This window comes from Egretta garzetta, unplaced genomic scaffold (genome assembly GCF_000687185.1).
Source record: "Egretta garzetta isolate BGI_Z169 unplaced genomic scaffold, ASM68718v1 scaffold81, whole genome shotgun sequence".
Taxonomy (NCBI): domain Eukaryota; kingdom Metazoa; phylum Chordata; class Aves; order Pelecaniformes; family Ardeidae; genus Egretta; species Egretta garzetta.
Genome location: NW_009258671.1, coordinates 78,172 through 98,115, shown reverse-complemented (window position 1 = coordinate 98,115; position 19,944 = coordinate 78,172).

The window sequence follows — 19,944 nt, the reverse complement described above, 5'->3', positions numbered from 1 at the left end:
ATTCTGGGCAGATACTGCTGGAAAACAAGATTAAGGAGCAGAAGGTCAAATAGCAGAATAAACAGCATCCTACACCCTCCAAACTAAGCAGCAGCACAAGAATACTAAAGCAGCATTCTGTGCTTATTATCATGGCATCTGCAAAAAGCAAATCCCAGCCTGGTCTAAATCAGGCTGCCAGAGACATTTAACATGGGGATCTAGCAGAACCGAAATACAAATGATTAAGGTGATGATTTGGATAAGACAAAGAACAAATATCAATCTTCATTCAGAATTTCTCTACTTATGGCACATATGGTGCCTGATATATTGTGAGCATAACAGAGCAAAGTGACCCAGGGAGTAGCTTGCTTAGCACTGTATTTTTTTTTCCCTTCACATGCACCTCCCAGTCCCCAGAGCATAATAGCAACTTTTCCTCTATAAGTTTAGAGCTTACTTTGCAGCTGCAGAGACGAGAAGGATAAATATTTCTCACACTGTTCACGAGAGAACTTTTTTTTTAAAATACAAAGAAAATTAAGACAAGCATCCCCCTACACATTGTCAATGACATGTACTAAATAAGGAAACTCTTCAAGTGGTTCTTGTTATGAAAGTCAAATATAACAACCCCTTTAATTATAAATTTAAAATACTGAAAGCCTCTGTAGCTAGATGAGCTAAAATGCATTGTAAAGCATTGAGACAACAATGAGAGAGTCACAATATTTTGTAGAAAATGCCACTTAGAAACAGCTCTCTCCCTGTTTTATATCAGTAATCTACCAGGAACGTAAAAAAATGCAAGAAAATAGGAATTTAAAAAAATAAAAAAACATGGAAGTACTGATAAAACAGCGTGCTATCAAGATGAGTGGATGGATTAGCAGGCAGAAATCCTAAAGACTGAAAAAATAAATATTTTTTTTTCCCCCTCACATGACATTTCACTTGTTCATCTGATAAACTGATTCACAACAGTCCCTCATTCCTCTGGAGTCTGCTGAAGTCCACTGTATAGCCTATATAGAGAGTAATACTCGCTAATTTGAAGTTTATCCTGCTGTCTCACAAAGAGCAGACACTGAAGGAGTGGTGCTGAGTAATTTCCCAGATAAATGGCTTTGCGTGACTTACAGGTAACAGTAATCTGTCACAACTCAGGCACCTTTGAATAATGACTTTGAATAACATGAAGTAGATGTAGCACAGAAGGAATATGGACTATTAGTCTAATTGTGCTTAACCTTAGAACTAGCACTGAACAATTGCTTTTGACCCCCGCTTCTCCTCACTCCCATCAACAGGTCCAAACCTGCAGATATTTGTCATCCAAAGGGCTCCTCAGGTGTGTGTCTAATCACAGGCAGAAGTCTTTGCCTGTGTTTAACAGAAACAAAATTATCCATGAAGTTTCATGGGAAAAATTGGAGGCCACTTGAAGAGACTGTGGAGTTGTACTTGGAACAGAGAGAGACCATTTCATAACTAAGGCATTTTGTTTGGGCTCAGACTTATAACTGAAACACCGTAGGGATAGTTACTTGTGCTAGCTAAGGGAAAAGGATAAGTTTAAGTAACAAGATTAGTCAAGATCAGAGGCAGGATGATATTTGTAGGCTCAAGTAATAACTTCTATTGAACATACCATATTATTGGAAAAATTAGACAAGTTTTCAGCAAGCCTGAAATAGAAACTTCAGCTTTCAAAGCTAAATGCAAGCAAGCAAATGCATTGCTCAGAGCTTAGCTAGAAGGATAACGGCAAGATAATTTTTTGAGACCAAAGGTAGTTAGCATCCCTGGGGAATAGAGTGAGGGGGTGAGGGAGAAAGAAAACTGATGCAGTAATTTCACCCTCAGGAGAACAAAGGCTGGTCATAAAGACAAGTAGCGTATCTCCTGTGGACCACACAGATTTCAATGTGCCACAAACTACTCCACAGAGTACGTATTTCTGGAAACTAGTATCATTATGAATTTTAGCATTTAGGCTCATCTTCAGCTATTTTTGTGGTAAGAGACCTACAGGTCTGAGGACTAGGACCAGAGAGAACAATTGCTTTGTACAGAATATTTACTCCTTGTCAGTAGGCGGTTTTGCCCTTTACAGATTGCCAGTGAGAGTTTGTTCTGCTGCAGAATGGTTGCTTAGCTTCATACCTACTGCAAGAGCACTTTGGGTACGTTCCTGGAAGGGCAGATACAGAATCTGGGGGTGCCAACAGTGTTTCTGTAGGGGCTATTTGCTGTTGTAGAATAGCAGAGATGAACAGGCAAGTTCTATATATTTTTTCCCGGGCATGTTCTAGGTGTGTTATGAAGTATAGAGAGCTTTGATTGTACTGAGGTTAATGCAAATAGGGATTTATGTGAAATCCAGCACAGATGGTTCTGGGAAGGTTTCTTTCAATATATAGGCTTCTCTAGTACTCTTGTGAATGCTTAATGAGTTTCCATGCAAATACCAGAGAAGGACAGTATATGACAACCAGAGGGGTAAGACAAGAAGAACTTATTTTATACTGAAGTAGTTCCTTATAACATGCAAGCAGGTCTCTCAAAACCATGCATCTTCCTCCAGGGAAGTATTCCTTATGGGTAAAAATCCCCTTCAGATAACATCTTGATGTCTTTCCTTAGAGTAGAAGCAGGGGTATCTGAGCCTCAACTATAAGCCAGTACCTATCATTATGGTTGTCAAATTTAATATCTGTGGCTGTGTTACATGTCAATCTTCTTTTTAGGTGGTTATCTATACTTGTATGTGGTTGACTGTATCAGGAAAAGTCACACGGACATAGAATCAACTTTCTATCCCAGATTCAGTAGTAAGGAAGCTCCAGTGTCTGTTCCTACAATAACACTATCTTCGTATAATGTTAGATGCAGCGTGGGTTTGGTCATACAGTTGTTAAATGTTCTTCCAAGCTAGCCCATGACAAAAATGATAGTGTGGTGCCAGTGGGGACAACTAGTTACTACAGTGTAGGAAGGAAGATTTAATATTTTTCTTTTTGTAAAAGTAGCCAAAAGTGGAGACGAAGTGGGCAAGATTGACAATAGCTTTAACCCAGTAATCCGAATGCTTTCTCTCTCTTGTAAATATGCAGACGATTTCTGTCAGCATGGTCCAAGATGTTACCATGAGGGCTAATGGAACTAGACACACACAGAGTAAAACTGTCAAGGCAAGCATGCATTAGGTCCAACCTAAACACAGTGACTTTTCTTACTCTTGACAAAATCCACAGTCATTCTTCAGCACAGAAATAAGATTGGAGAGGTGCTCTTGTCTTCCTTTAGACTGAAGAAAAGGTTCCAGGGCATCGTGGCATGTTAGTGCTGCAGTTGTCCCTCCAATTCTCCAGCAGAAGGGGTCTAAAACCCAGGTGCCAGGGAGGAAATTTCACTTCCATGAGGCAGAGGGAGGGAATTTAAATTGAAATCCGAGTCTTTCATTCACTCCTGTGGAGTTCCAGGGGAAAATAGCCTGAGTATTTTCAAGAAGCTATGGTTTAGGGGCTTAATATTACTGGTTTCTCATCTCATAGACTCACTGGCATAGACATCATGCTGAGCTCCAAGCTCAGTTACCAGAAGACAAATTTGAATCCTTTGTCTGAGTATAGGAACATTGTCAATAGCAGCATTCAATCTCAAAACATATTATTAACATCTGAGCTAGGAGTAGTTTTTGTTTCACGATTAAAGTGCATGAAGTGTTATACCCAACTGTCTCATATGGAAGCCATGCCAGAGCTAGACTTGACTGTGCAACTGCTCCAACAATCACTTCTCTATATTTTAAATTCAAATTGCAGATCAAGAGGAACATTTGACTAATGCTACCACTTAGGTTATATAAGCCCCTTTAGGAGCTGTCTGTGACTGCAGCTTCATTTACAGCAGCAATCTCACTAAGTGCACTATTTGGCATCAAAACTGGTCTGAATTGGAGTTTAATAGAGTTAATCCCAAGAGGACAAAGAAGGCTTGAGCTTGATCTGTTAGGAACCAACTTCACTCTTTTCCTTGCTCTGTGCATCTGCATAATTTGCACACAGCTACCAGAAGGAATGAATTAGTCTATAATTCAAGTTGCAAGCACCACGTGTCACATGTGCCAACAGCTCTTGTGTCTTCCCAGGACGTTATCACCCTCTCCTGACTTTGCATTAGGATAGTGCTCCAGAAGTCTTGAAAGGAATAAGCAACAGAGACCCAAGGAAATCTCCTCCATGCATTCCTGATCAAGAAGAGCTTGAATTCTGGATACTAGACCAAGACACCACAAACAATTGAGACAGTATCTGCTGAGAAATGGGAAGTCATTCTGCTTCTAACTCTAGATTACTTTATGTCAAAGTTGGCCTCTTATAACTGCATGCCTTCTCTCAGTTAGCAACAGTTGCATAGCAAATGGATCCCAGCTGACAAACCAAGATGACTCTTCAAGCAGAGTTTTAACATGGCTTAATGAAGATGTGGGTCCTATTAGCAAGGGATCCATGTTTGCAAATGTAGGAACTATGCTTCAGAGGAAAGGAATTGCTCTGAAGCAGATATTAAGAGTCTAAGCTAGAACTTGGAGGCAGCAGAACTTACCTGACTCTCCAACAAACTACACAGCAGCAGCATCCACAATTATACCGTTGATACTTGTCAAAGCTATTTAGTTTTGATTCTTATATAGCTCTTCCCCCCACACTTCCAAGTGCGACAGAAACATTAAACTTCCATGGCTGCCATGAGAGACCTATATTCCTCTTGCCTTTTGGAAGACCTCTGTAATATTTTTGCCATCTCTGACTCAACACACCTTGAGCTTCTTCCAGTTTCTAATTGAGACTTTGGAGCCGTGAGGCAAGGTGTCAATATGCAAGAGCTAAATTAGTTTCTACCGCTTGATTTTACCACTAAGCTGCTTTCCACTTCTCCCCATATCTCAGTGCTCCCAAAATGATGCTCAACATAGCAAGTTGATAGGTCCTATTATTTTGATCAAGGTCCCATCACACTTCATAGAAGAGTTGCAGCAACAATCTTTTTCCTGAAAAATAAGTTGTAGGTGAGAGGGGAGCGTTGTCTCCCTGCTAGGTGCAAGCTCATTTTTAATTTGACCACCAAACTCTGGCACTGTGGAAAGAACTAGGATTTCAGAACCAAAGTAAAAATACCATGAAAGGGAGTTTGATGCTCCAGGTGGTACATCTGATAAATAAGATACATTCTTGAATGTACTGCTCAGCCTGACTCACCTGGACTAGAAAATACTCGTAAGCACACTAAAAAGTGAAAGGGAAGCAAGGTGTGTGAACTAGCCCTTCTGCTTTTGTGCTTGTGCACAATATACTTCATCTCAGATTGCACAGCTTAGCTGAGGGAACAGAAGTCATTCTTTAGTTCAGAAAGAGAAGTCAAACGTAGAAAAAAGTGATTTGTACATCATTATCTGTCTATCATTATCCAAATATTTTACTGAAGACAGATTTATAGCATATATCTAGTATCACTTCACTTCAGCCTTATGACAGTAGTTGCCTTTCATAGTCAAGCCAGTTTCCCTCTCACACACTCATTTGTACCGATGCGACTACTTGAAATCACACACAACCACTCTTCTGTACTACCCTGCTGCCTATCATTACTCCAACGAATGAGATGATAGTACTCTACTTCCCTCCATCAAGACATCCCTGTGTCAAACTGAAAGTGTTACAGAACCAGCCTATCTTATGGATACATACAGGTTGACGAAGCCAAAGGAAGACACAGTTTGACCTTAAGGAGTGTCAACATTATCTGTGATGGCAGATAGGTAAGCCAAAAGCCACCATATCACATACTTGCCTAAATCTTCATCTTTTTTTAATAAGAAAACAGCAACCTACCAGCTTTTTGTATTTATCTAGCACTGCTCCCTTTTCACCTATGGCTACTTAATCCTGTTCTTGACTCCACAATCGCACTCATGCTGTCAGCGATCAATTTGGTGACCTTCACACTAACTTGCGCAGACTTTTCTCTGTATCTAACATCATATTCCATAGAATCTGTCATTTTATGGCATGGAAAAAGCAATCAGCAGTGAGGTCCCAGCACAGTGACTTAAAGCACCAGTTACATTCCCCAAACAAGGAGCTTCATTGCTCTTAGCCTATATATTTTAAATAGCATCTCACCTCACAAAACAGAGGGAATGTTTTTTCTCCCCCAGAGGGATAGCAGTTGCATCCTCAGATGTCAGACCACAGCCACTAAGAGCTAGGCCAGTATACAAGCTGAATCATAGTCACTACCAGAAAGCACAGTTTAAGAGAGAACTTTTCCATTTATAGTATTTGACTTGCATCATTGCTGTCAACAAGAGCTTAGCCATGCTCCTCCAGTTACACTGCTTACTCTGAAAAGTATCAGCCATGTCTGCCAAAACGGTCGTCTTACCTGAGACAGGCTGCTGCCTCCCCACCCCACTCCCGACACACTGCAGCTCTGAGAAAGTTCCCATCTAATCTCCTACTAAGTGGTACCAAGAGGTTGCCCAGATATCTTCTTAATACCTTATCTACAATACTAGCATGCTCTTTTTGTCTGTTAGCAGCAGGTAAGCCTTCTGTCATCAGATAGCAGATGGACACCATGTCTGAACTTACACTCCTCATCAAGAGACTCCTAATGCCGTCCTAGGGACATCACCTTTCAAGTAATATTGCTCCTTATCTGAAAGGAGCGGCATCTTAAGCCCTACCAGTGGCTAGGGCAAGTCAAACAGCACGCAGTAGCCAGTAAGGTATGGAGACTCTTTAACAGTTCTGTTAAAGACATAGACAACGCACCACAAAACCATTACATAAAGCAATGCTACTTGCAGCAACTACTGTTATGGGTATTTCCTCATTCTGAAAAGCAATAAGGTGCCAGAGTAAGTGTCAAAGCTGCAAATGGAAACCACGCACACCTTTAGAAGAGTCTCTGCACAGTATGCTCACCCTGCAAACCAAACCTATTTGGAACTGGTAGTGAAGAGCCTTTCTCCACTGCATCGCAGGCAGACTTTATGAACAGACTCTCAAGAGATGTGTAGGCAGTAGCAGCCATATTATGAACTTTGTTTACTAAAGTTAACGTTCTATACTCTAGCCAGTCTAACAAAAACAAGGAAAGCCAACAACTAACAAAATCAGTTCAGACTTGGGTGCAAAGCACTGGTTTTATGGACAATTATTTCTTAGGATATTTTACACACTCCATGCCTTGTAAGACTGGGGAGACTACAAACTCAAAAGCTCCTTGCAAAATTATTGTAAGACAGATTTAAGATATTAACCTAACTACCTAGAAAAAGCAAAATATAGCAGCATTCACCTGTGTAAAACAGAATGTAAAGTCAACAAGATAAATACTGGCCAGTCTGTACACATGTGAGAGAGATGCAAGCAACAGCACCTACCTGATGCATCTGTCCCCCATTCTCGGATGAAGCCCTGTGCATGCATTTCTTTTCCAAAGAGTTTGTCTTATGGTATAGACAAAACGGAGGCAAGAAAAAGCTGAAATTACACACTGCAGCCTTGCAGTCAAGGCACACGCCATGCAGCCTCTTTTCAGCGTATGCACATTTAGAGAAGTTATTTTTAAGGAAGTAAAATCACCATCATAATTTTTAGCCTGCAGTACTATTCTCCAAGTGATGGCTCTTTCACATGCCTTTTAATGGCTTTTATTTCCACTACTGCCATTAAAACATCTTTTCACAAGTTCAAGATATAGAAGCCAAACCACATACAGAAGATAACGTTTTTCATAAACCACCCACATTCACCTACACTCAGCTAAAAGCCAAGCTCTTTCCCCAACAAAAGGGAAACAAATTTAGAGAAGACCAGCTTCCGAAGACTACCAAGCATAGTCCTAGCTGCAACTTTTCAGCATCACAACTACATCAGGTATGCACATACCTAAATACTACACAGACCACTGAACCAAAACTTTATGAAAACACAACTTAAAAATACAAAATACTCCTACATCTTAAATGAAACTAACTCCAAACTCTCCATGCATCAGTCTGACGGTTGGGTTTTCTTTGTTTCTAGGTACTGGCTCAGAGTTTACACAGCCTTGCTGATGACTGACATTAGATTGCGAGTTCAGGGAGGCAATAAAAATAAGGCATCTCCCATCCTAAGAAATAAGAGAAAGTAACTGGGTCTTTTTATAGACTTCATGGCTTAGAGGTAACCACCTCACTATGTCTGATTCTAATTAATACCCCTGATTCTTTGATTAGCAGCAGCTTATCATTCAGGTGACTTCACTTGAAAATGAACATTTTGGTAGTTAATACTTTGTAAGAAGGGCTTCTAAATCCAAGTGGTTATCCTTGATCCATTAAGGTAAAGGGTGGTAGAGTTAAGGAGGAATGGGGCAGACATAAGAAAAATAAAAACAACACAGAAAATCTAGAACAAATTTTAGGTGTAATGAGTATTTTTCCAGGATAAAACAAGGTAAATCGGTGATAAATCTGTCCTGATTACTTGCAGATGGGCCATGTCACAGCTTTATGCACCCTGAGGAAATCCTGCTGCCCTGTTTTTCTCTGCTCCACTAACAAATGATACTATGGTAGTACTGCCTTGACTCATAAGCTTAGAGTAAAGCTAAATCTACTTCTAAATGTAGTCAGGCTCTAAAGCTTTAGTCACAGACTTTAAGACAAAATGCTAAAGCTTTTGTTTGGAGCCAAGAGAACTGGAAGCAGGGTGGTTAAAAAAAAAAAAAAAGCACCACAACACAAAATTTAAACTCTGGCATCTCAAATAGCTAACAACAGGCCCTCCATACAGCTGACTGCACATATAATCTCCTTGGACTTGGTTCCCTCTCATAATGATTCAGAACCACCGGCGAGCAGAGGCAAATTATGACAGGCTCACAAGAAACAGGTCTGAATTCCAGGCATGCAATGATGTCAATGTTAGAGCAAACTCAAAAATACATTTAGAAAAAAATGGAAGTGGGAAAAATAAACCCTGCACGGAGCATAACTGCAATGCTCCCATCTTGCCTCTTTGCCCATGGCCTGCATCAGCACATGGCACAGCGGGTAACCCTTGGCAGAAGCAAGGGGTACTGCAGCCCCAGAAGACAGCACTTCCAACCCACCATCGGCTGCCAGTGGGCTGGCCACCCTACAAAGGGAGAGAAAAACCATGTTCCTTCCCACAAAGGCTAAAAGAAAGCTGGAAATGTTTAAGGTGGCCTGCCACCACAGATGAACAACACAATACTGTGTTGGCATAGGCTACTCTGTGCTTCCAAGGTGATTTTATTCAACGTATTTATTACCTAGATTGTCCAGGTCTTGAAGCAATCAAATAACTTTCAGTGATGGAAATCTGTTATAAATTTTTCAGAAGTACAAAATCTTCAGTGAGAACGCAGAACTTCACCATGGGCTGAAGGGAAAATTTGTAATTTGAGTTGCACAATATTTCCCATAGATAGCAGCTTCTTTACCCCAGTTTTCTCACACATAAACTCATTTGCAGTCAGAACTGGCTTACCAACACTGACAGATATATCAGTCATGGCCTTTATTCCCTCCTTTACCCAAACTAACATAATTTGATGTCTGAGCACTTCTTTCTTGTTGACAGTATGTTTATAGGAAGCCAAGTGACAGCTGATGGAGGGCAAACCATTCACTCCCTCTGATATGTCCAGGTAGGTAAAGCAAAAGAAACTCACTGCTGCACCTGAGAAAAGGAAAGGATGGCAGGGAGTGACATTATCCTAGGCCATTAGAAGATAATGTGGCATTTCCAGTACAATGGCCAAACACAAGTATCCACATGCCCATCCTGTGCTTGACGATAGTCATGGAAAGACCAGGACAGAAAGATACTCCTCCTGACACTACAGGCATGGCCTAGGGCTGGAGACTTTGTCTGCTAGTGCAAATTGTCATGCCCTCACAGGTAAGTGAGCTAGTTTACATCAGCTGATGCCTGCTTCCCACTGGGTCAGATGTAAAACTAAGTAGTCAACTTTCTTTCATTTTGGACTTATTTCTGAATCAGCATCTCAAATCTTCTGCTTCTAACCTGAATGTTAACTAGGAAATGCCTGTGCAAATCGGAGTGCTGGGGCTGAGCTTCATCCCTTCTGGATGGGCCCATTTGTTTCTCCTCTCCCCCATACTCTGTGGAAGTCACATTTGGGTCTATAGTCTTAGAAGACTATAGAGCAGTCATTCATAATTAAAAGTACAAAGGGAAATATAGCGCAAAGTTAGACAAGCCTTTTAATGAGGTTAGGTAAAAGAAAGAATACACACTTTACAGTGAATTACAGCATAAAGTGTCTTCTTGGGAGCCAGATCCTGATCTTGCTTTCAACAGCAAAAATAGAGTAACTTTAAACATCTGGCAATCTTCTTCTCCCCCTCTGAAAGTGAGAGAACTTTTTTCATTTATTTTTACTTAGAAATAAAGCAGCAAAGATCAGGAGGAGATGAGCAGACAGCAGAGAGGTCTCACTTCTGAGAGCATTCTTAATACTCTTTGTAAGTGACATCCTTCCATCGTTCCTATCAATTCAAAGATTATGCATGATGAAATAGCACAGAAGAAAGCAGGGTTCAAGAAGGGACTGTACACCAGCAGGTGGGGTTTTTTCCAATTCAACAATCCAGGTAGCTGGAGAAAAATTAATTAATTAGCCCAGTTAAGGCTCCTGAAGAGCATTATGGGCCTCTACCCGCTCTCACAGACACTTCCACCTGCGTCTGGCTGCCCAAGATTAAAGTACGAAATGAAAGGAGCACAAAAGGGTCTCTGCCATTTCATAACCCAGAGCCTGCCACCCTGCAAGGGCACAGCAGGAGCTGGATGCAGTCCAGCGCAGACAGCGAGTGCTGGGCCTGCACACCCAGGCTAAGGAGCTCGGATGCAGAGGGAACGCCAGGGAAGCTGACCTGCTGTAATGTCACCGTTGCATGCCCAGCTATTTACTCCCACCAAAACGGAGGTGAACAGCCAAAGAGGGGAATATTTAAGTATCTTATTTGCACATTGAAGCTCACTCATGCTCCTGGCCTCTGAGACGCTGTTATTTTCCACATTTTTCCCACATCTCTCTAATAAAGAAGACAACAGACCCATTAAAATTTTAATGCACGCCTCTGCCAGTCTCTGCTCTGATACTATTTGAGCTAGAGCACAGAAACCTGCCTCTCTGAGGCTAAACCCAATGCTCAGCCACATCACCAGCCTGCACACACCTCTTTTTATGAAAAGGACCATAATTTGTGGCAGCCTTCTGGCTTGGGGTAGGTCAGTGCCTGACTCACCCCAAATACACAAATCCTCCCCCCCCGCCGATCTCCCAGCCAGTGCTTTTGGTCAATGTTTTTGGTTAATATTAATTCACCAAGACATTCACACAAAAGGTGTTGCTCATATCCCCGCAGCCACCCGCCCTCCCAGGCTGGGTTTTGGCAGCACTCCCAGCCTCCAGGCTCTTTGTGCAAGGCAAGGTCCCTGATCCAGCTCCCAGTCTTGCCATAGTTCCTGCCCTCCCTGTTCCCAGTTCCCACCTCCTGTAACCCCAAAGCTCCACCACAGGTCCTCTGACACCACCACCAGCAGGCACAGGTGGCAGGTGGGGTTCCTGTCGAGGGGGCTCAGGGGAGGGGACTGACCTGCTGGTGGCCTCTGGACCCTGACACAGGCAGCACAAGGGCAGCATCAGAAGCAAGGGCACCGTGCAAAAAAACAGGGACATGGGGAGAGAGGAGTGCCAAACATCCAGGGAGAAGGCTGAGAAATGAAACATAAAGAGATTAACTGACTTAATTAAAATCACACAGGGCACCTGCAACAGAACTGGAGGCAACACCTGAATCCCACAGCCCAGCTGTAACACCCTGCCCCCTTTTTGAGGGGACAACCAGCACCTGCTGTGGCAGGTACGGGATGTTCAACCAAAGGAGAGCAGTTCTGGTCTGCAGGTCATCAACTTACTCTGTTAGTAATCGCCTTGACCTGCAGAGCCACAGTGTGTCACCGATTAGCGTGCTGCACAGCAAAATAGCCTCAGAGACATTTTGGCACAAACAAAGCACCTTTTACATGGGTCTTTCAAAACTTGGCATCAAACGCAACAAAAAGCAATCATCATGTTACATGGAACGTGATGCATATGTTCAAAAGGCATGTATGTTAGAGATTTGGGGGGAGGTACTTTAACACTTCTCAATCATTTTCTTACTATCAGTTTAGAAAAGTTATCATTTACCTTTGAAACAAATATCTGTTTCTGGTCCTTATTTGAATTGACAGTATAGCTTGGAATTTGAGTGGTTCTGGGCAAATGAATCAACACATCTATGAAAAAAAACAGTCTGAAGTCCTGTTTCCTATCTCATGTCTGATTCACTAGCAAATTACTTCAGAGAATAAGAGCTTAATTTCTGCTCACACGAAGTCATACCTATTCCTGAAGGAATGCCTTTATTCCTATTACCCATTTGAAAAGTCAGAATGTACTGCACTGCATAAATATGATCTATACTTGCAGCTTAAGAAAACAGTTTTTGAAATAGATCTAAATTAGGTTTAACCATCCCTCACACATCCCAGCCTGAAGGAGCACCCTAGCAACAACCTTTAGCATTTTGCAAACATTTGCTGCTAATTATGGGTTCTTAGAACAATAATACATGGCTCCATGCTTTACAGAAAGAGGCCAAAAGCAGCCTCAAAAGTAAGCCTTAGCCTTTAATTTAAACCAGTGCCATACAAATTCTCAAGTATACATTGCAAAAGCTTCCCAAAACACGGCTGATTAATGCCTCTGAAAACTTGTAAAAGCTCAGCTGTCAAGCATTAAAATGTAGGCTGAGAAAAAGCTCATATAGAGCAGCTAAATAAAAATCCTTTGAAAAAGCTTTTCTCTATACCTTAAGCAACAGCAGCAGGATGCAGCAGTACACAGCAAAACTCCTGAGAGCTATAGGGCTCACTCCGTACTGATTCAAGGGCTCCCATAGCTGGTTCCAGCAAGTCACTCAGGTCCCACGAATGGCCACTGTGCCCCAGCAAGCTTTCCCTCACCTCTGATACATCAGCCAGCCTTCCATAACTTGTCCGCTCACATTCCCGTACACACAGCTGTCCTCTCTAGCCTAAAAACTCCCCTGTTTCTGCTTGAGCTACTTTTAGCCTTCAAGCGCCCTGCATTTCTCTTGGCCCTAAGCAGGAGGCAGAATGAAGCAGGCACGGAAGACAGGCACTGTCTTTTCCAGATTCTTGTTGTTTTCATTCTCTGATCTTCTCACCTTAATGAGCAGCTAAGCCGTGCTCCAGCCCGTCTGCTCTGATTTACACTGCTTGAGCAGGGAGGTTGGACCAGATGGCCTCCAGAGGTGCCTTCCAACCTCAACCCTTCTGTGATTCACATTAGTTGTGCTTGCAATAGAAATTTAGCATGGGTAGCCCTTTACTGGGAAACAGGTCTGGGTAAGCTCAGCCATAACCCCTACAAAGCTGTATTGACTGGAAGCCTTCTAGTAAGAGACTCTGGAAGATCATAGAATCATAGAATGTTTTGGGTTGGAAGGGACCCCTAGAGGTCAACGTCTGACCAAGATGAACTTTGGTCTTAAGGCAGAATATCAGCCGATAGGGATGTCCCTAGCTGAGAAAATGAGAGGGTGGGTTTTGGTTGGTGTTGTGTTTGGGTTTTGGTTTTTTTTTTTTTAATATTTCCTGCTCTTCTCACTCGATACTATTTAACATTTCCTAGAAGATTTTTAGTGATTCAAAGATGCAGCCACAACCTCTGTGATACCTTTTCAGTTTTCTTCATGAAGGGGTAAGGAGGGCCTTACAAAACTTTTATGTGTTTTTAATGCAAGAATTGCATTGGCTTAGCAACTTCAAAACTAATAGGAGAGCAGAATGACAGAAATGAGTAAAGGCTCTGACTTTCAAACATTTCAATGATTTAAATGATGGCAGAAGTTCTTTTACTCACAGGAAGTGAGAATATGAGAAACATCAAGGAAGTAAAAAAAGCTCTATTGTTTGCTGAGGCTGGAGTCCCCTTCCATGGGCTTAACAGGGGATTTCAGCATCGCAGGCTTTCTAGTTCTCTGTGTATTTAAAGCCAAAAAAGAAAAAGCAAATAGTGGGATTTTTTAGCATGTAACACATTGGGAAAGGAATGTTCGCTTTAGGGGACCAGCTGACTGCGTCCCCTGCCATGAGACCGAAGCCTGTTCATACTACTGCAAAACTATTACTATAACAGACAAAACTACCCCTGAGCTTCCCTGGGCCTGATGGCTGATTTACTGCTGAATATCCAACATGTCCCATGCGATTTCCGGCATCAATGCTGACCTGTCAAACCACAATGCTTCTAATATCCTATGGAAAGGAGGGATTAATTCTTTTATCTCCCAGACCAAAATACCATGTGGGGCAGCACTTCCCCAGCTACTTTAAAAAGCTTACTGAAAATCCAGTATCTGTGTGAAAGGCAGATGGATGGAGGAGAAGAAAGGATGACCTAGAGGCCTCCTAGAGACCTAGATTTTGATACCCATATAAAGATGAGGGCTTGGTTCAGTGTTTCAAAGTACTGAACCTGCAACTGCTTGATGATTGTACTGTTGTGTCTTGTCATTTTATCTGGAGGATTCAGTTAGTTATAGATGTGAAGCAAAAAAATCCTTCTGTATCTGAGCTTCCCCCAGGCAAAAAAAAAAAACAACAAACCCAACAACTCCAAGCACTGGGGTTCTGGTCAGCTCTCACCTAACTCTAGCATTAACCTTGTATCCTCTGAAGTCTGTGTTGTCATGAGATCACATAGATATTGAATTAAAAATGGTTGGGTTTGAATAATTTGATGGTGATGGTAAAATTATGAATTTTTCCTTGTGCTTCAGGAAAAAAAAAATGTTCTGAAGAAAGCAGGCTCCTACGCAATGCTATCTCAAGATTCCATTAAATTATGCAGTTTGGCTTATGAAAGAAAAGGAGTGTTTTTAACTGGCAAATATATATTTGCTTCTACAATATATGTGTCGGTTTTGTGATCTGTTCTACAACAAAAGCTTCTTGCTGAAGTGTTTGGAAACGATTGGGATGCCTAACCTTCTGAAACATGAGGGTGATAAACTCATTCAGTCATGACTTCTGTGACAGACAGAGAACTGGCCTTTTTAACCCAAATTTTAATACAAATCAGCATTAAGTGCACTGTGTACAATTATTGCATCATCAGGTGAAGGCTGAGATGACACAGCTATTACAAGGTTGAACTATCCAACCAGAAATATGAAAAGGGACAAAGTTTGCCATCAGATCTGAAATCAATGATAATCAGATCATTTGCTGCTGCATTATTTAAAACATATCTGATGGCACTAATTCTTGGAGGTAGGCTAGTAATTCTTTTAAGTTTCGGCTTTTTTTGGGCTAAAGCAAAAGCAGAGCTTCTGTTACCCTGTCTGCTCTGTCATTTATGCATATGGCAACTTCCAATTTACAAAGGACCGTTCCCTCCTCTAACATTCTCCATCCTCTGTTTTTAAGAAAATAGTAGTTCCAAACAGTCCCGGTCAATATTCAAGCTGTGAGGCTTCCTGTTATTTGTAGCTCTTCGTAAGCCTCTTTTTGTGCTGCCAGGGACTTCTCTTAATTAATCCAGTCCCAAGCCTCAACCAGCAGTAAGCACCAGCATGTGTTTTCTTGGTATGATTCATGTGCGATTGGTTTTACAGACCACATTAAGACTGGAAATACAGACACCCATAAGGCTGAAGCCAACTGCAGAGCAGGCAGGTGCCATTAATGTAGTGGGAGCAAGAGTCAATAAAGAGAGATGGGGTACTAATGGCTGCAACCTCCCCCTAGGAGAGAATAAAAATAAACAGATCACAATAGATGGGAGATAAAAACAAGTAAATGCACTAAACGATTTAAAGGGAATTGATTTCTATCTCATCTCCTTCTTACTATCCTAAGTTTTAGCATTGTTTGTTTTGTCCCAGAGGTACCAGAGTCCTGTTGCTGTAACACTTAAGGTAAAGGGAGAGAGGAGAGGTTCTTCTGTTTGAAACAATTAACTGCTCTTTTCTCTTGCAGCCAGCAAAGACAGGGCTTAGGGTACAAATCAGGACTCGTGTGTTTTCTGGGACAAGTACCAGTTTTAAGTCTCATTCATGTTATAGAAAAGGTTACATTTCGCCCTTTTCTACAAATGAAATGTTGTGTTAAGGAGGTGTATTGCTATAAGCGTAAGAACAGAATGAAACAGCAGCATCTGCTACCTATTGCTGGGTCTAATTACAAACCATTACAATGTTATTTTTGTTTTCTGTTACAAAAAAGTTTATACCTTAAGAAGGAGCAGCGGGGTCAGCAGATGACTCACGTAAATGCTCTGCACTAAGGCGTATGGCATGTTCTGAAGCCTTTAAATGTCAAAAGCTCTACTGTTTTATTTATAAAGCAGTTTTAATAAGTATTTTAGAACTCTGTGGAAGCGCAGCCCCAAAGTAAGGTCATCTCTCCTAGTTTTGATATCCACACAGTAGGCACGTTCCATAAGCCCCGAAGAATTAAATGGCATCTGTGTCTGCATCAGTGTGATCTGTCGAAGGCATCATAACATTTTGTGATTCAATCTGCATAGCTGGCTGTGTGAGTCATCTATAATGTATTTTGAAAAAGAAATAGGCTGAGGAAGTGCTGAAACAAAATACGTTAATCCCACAGAAGTTCAATACAAGCAGTCAACAATTAGGTAAGGAAGAAAAACTAAGCAAAACCCTTGCACCTATGTCAGAATGTGCAGAGGAACACATTTTCTCCGCTTTCTTTATACCGTGCATGCTATTCCATGTTTTAGACTGGTTTTACATACCTACCTGGCTTAACCAGTGATTGAAGCCTGCAGGTAGATGAAGGTCCTAAAATACTGCGTGCCAAACCTCCCAGTGAGTATAAGAATAAATGTATCAAACTTGCACTTTTTTTTTTTTTTACTGGGAGGAAGTTAGCTGCAAATAAACATATGTTGGTCAGAATTTTCCCTTTGGGAAGATACATTTGTTCAGAGTGAAACATTTAATAAAAATATATTTCCACACTATTTTTTTCCCTAGCGGTGAGGAGAGGAATATTTTTTTCAGCACCCTTAAAAGGCAAGAAAATTATCTGGTTATGAAGATTTCTGAAGCAAATGTTTTAATCTTACTAGTTGGAGAATGACTTTTTTCTTTTATCTTAAAACTTATTTTACACAACAATATTGACAAAATGAAAGGAAACATCTCAATATTATTAATTTACCTGAAGTTATTGTAGACTACTGTCTTGTGAAATATCTTAATATTTTGGTTAAACTTAAAATAAATTAAAAAAAGAAAGCTTGACTTTTTTTTCTGCCTGTTGGAAAATTTAAGCTACCAGTACTTTGGGTGGTTTATATCTCGCCAACACACAGTGCTGCACTATGGGGAATCTTACTGAATCAGTAGGACTACAGGCACAGGCAAAGGTCTACCTCTATAGATGTCATTGTAAGAGAGAGGCCTTGGAGAGAGAATTGTTTTATAGCCACCCTTGGTGCGAAACATTTAATTCCAAGATGCTCAATTCCCAGGCAGAAATAACCCAACTGAAAGGATTTCAGATAAAATAACAGTAACCATATATTTATACTTAAAGTATTTACTGGCAGAATTAAAAATAAGTAAAATCTAGAAACAGTGTCAGAGCTGTACTTTGCCACATCATTCCAGAGGCAAGAGAGCTAAAAGAAGTCATGCAAGATAAATATTTCTCCTGATAGAATAGTAAAGTAGTTTGCAGATCTGTCGAAATACAGGGTAGGTACAAAAAGACCTGAAAAATAAAAGAAATGTGACCCTGGAAATAGGTACTAAAGGTTAGATCAAGGTCTTTAAAATTAGAGTGGATGAAGAATAATCTCACAAGCCCAGTACTGCAGACTGGATAAAAAATAATCTCCCTTCTTTGTAATTCCTCTGAACCTCTCAGAATCCCTCTAGGTTTGGGAAATAACATTGTTCTGTGACAGCTATGAAGAGAGAAAGTCACAGAACAATCTTCCTCATGGTGACGACAAAAGTCACTAGACAGGAGGACCTGTTACACAGCATGGTCTCTGATGAGCGGAAAGAGCTGCTAGTAGTTTCAAAGAAAAAAAAAAATCACTTTAATGGCCAAAGTATGGAAATAAAATATAGATAAGGTTAAATACAAGGAATTGGGATCAATAGATTCCAGAAAAATAAAATTGATGTAATCTCCTTTGAAAAGAAAGAAAATGTTTAATGGTTTTATAGATTTGAGCATAATAGAAATGTAGAGTTTTGCTTCTCTTGAACCAGTACTTCCCCTCCCTTGCTCCTTGTGCACCAATGGCAAAATGTTTAAAACAGTGGTAAACTGAGACACTTTTGAGCAGTGGTGTCATTCTTGCAAAATGCAAGAATAAGTTTGCATTCTCTTTAAACGAGTCATAACAGAGCTACTAACACAGAATACAAACTACAAAATAAGCAAAGGTAAAAACATCTGCAAATGCCTTTCTGTGCCACAATGCTTTTTCAGGAAGTGTCCAGGCTCGATTGAAGAGCAACGTGATAACGTTCATTTAGAGACACATGAAACTGCTCAGTGCACATCTGAGCCCAAATTTGCCCAGAATCTGAGCGAAGGCAGTTCTGAGGTTTGGTGTTGGCCCATCATTATATTTCATTGTGGCTCACATAAACATCAGGCATTTAAGTAACTACTTTACCATACGTTTAATCCCCATGTAAAATAATGAAGGTAACTGTGCAATATCTAGAAACAACTCCTTTAACCAGCCCAGAGGCAGCTGAGAGTTTGAATTATGCAAAATATCCAACTGGAACTGGCTGATGCCAGCAAAACTCTTTACAGTTGGAAAGGTCTCTGGTGTTAATTTCAGGATTTCAGAGACAATGTGCCTAAAAGTGATGTGGTAGTTGGACCAGAAACTAATGCAGTGCATTGTGGAAAGGAGATATAATGACATTTACATGATCAACAGGTACATACACAGAACAGCTTAGCTAAAAGTCATAAAGGCTCTGAACACCAGATGAAGATATTTGTGGGAGTATCAGATTGAAATCTCACCTTTTTTGTCTATTGCTTTTTCTAAGGGAGAAAAAAGAAATAAAACTCTAGTTTTATTTTTTCTCCTTTAGCATGCGTCGTCATTATCCACACACTTTTTTTCCCTTATGTTTCCTCTGGGGCTTGAGCAAAGCCTCTGAAATGCTTGCATAAATCTGGCTCTAGTCAATGATATTTACTGGTGAAGCACTAGGTCGGAGATGAGAACTCCAAGACCTCCATCTTCGGCTAGTTTGGCTACCTCGTTTCTATTTTTCTTCTTCATTTTTCTCAGTTGTAAGACAGGCAACCACAGTCCCAACCTCAGGGTTGATGGGATTAGGAATATTAATTCAGTTCAGCCTAACTACAAAGACAGAGCCTGACTTTGTATTGCATGCTGATGATGCTAGGCATCGGTTTTACATTCAGCGGGAACTTAAAGATATCTGCACCCATTAGGTCTATCCTGAGCCATTTTCCCAGCCATCATCAGGACGTGCTGCACACAATGACACTCCTCATATAAGATTGCGCATATGAAATACTATGTATTTTTATAATACTGATATAAAACAATACATTACTAATTATATACCATAGGATCTATGCTATATAAAATATTATGGTACATACAAAATACTTTATAACAGTTAATATGATGCATGCCATATTACACTGATGTCATAAGTGTAAATTTTATTATTGCAGTTGCATAGGTTTTTTTTCCATATCATGAAAACATTTGAGGAGTTTGTAATTA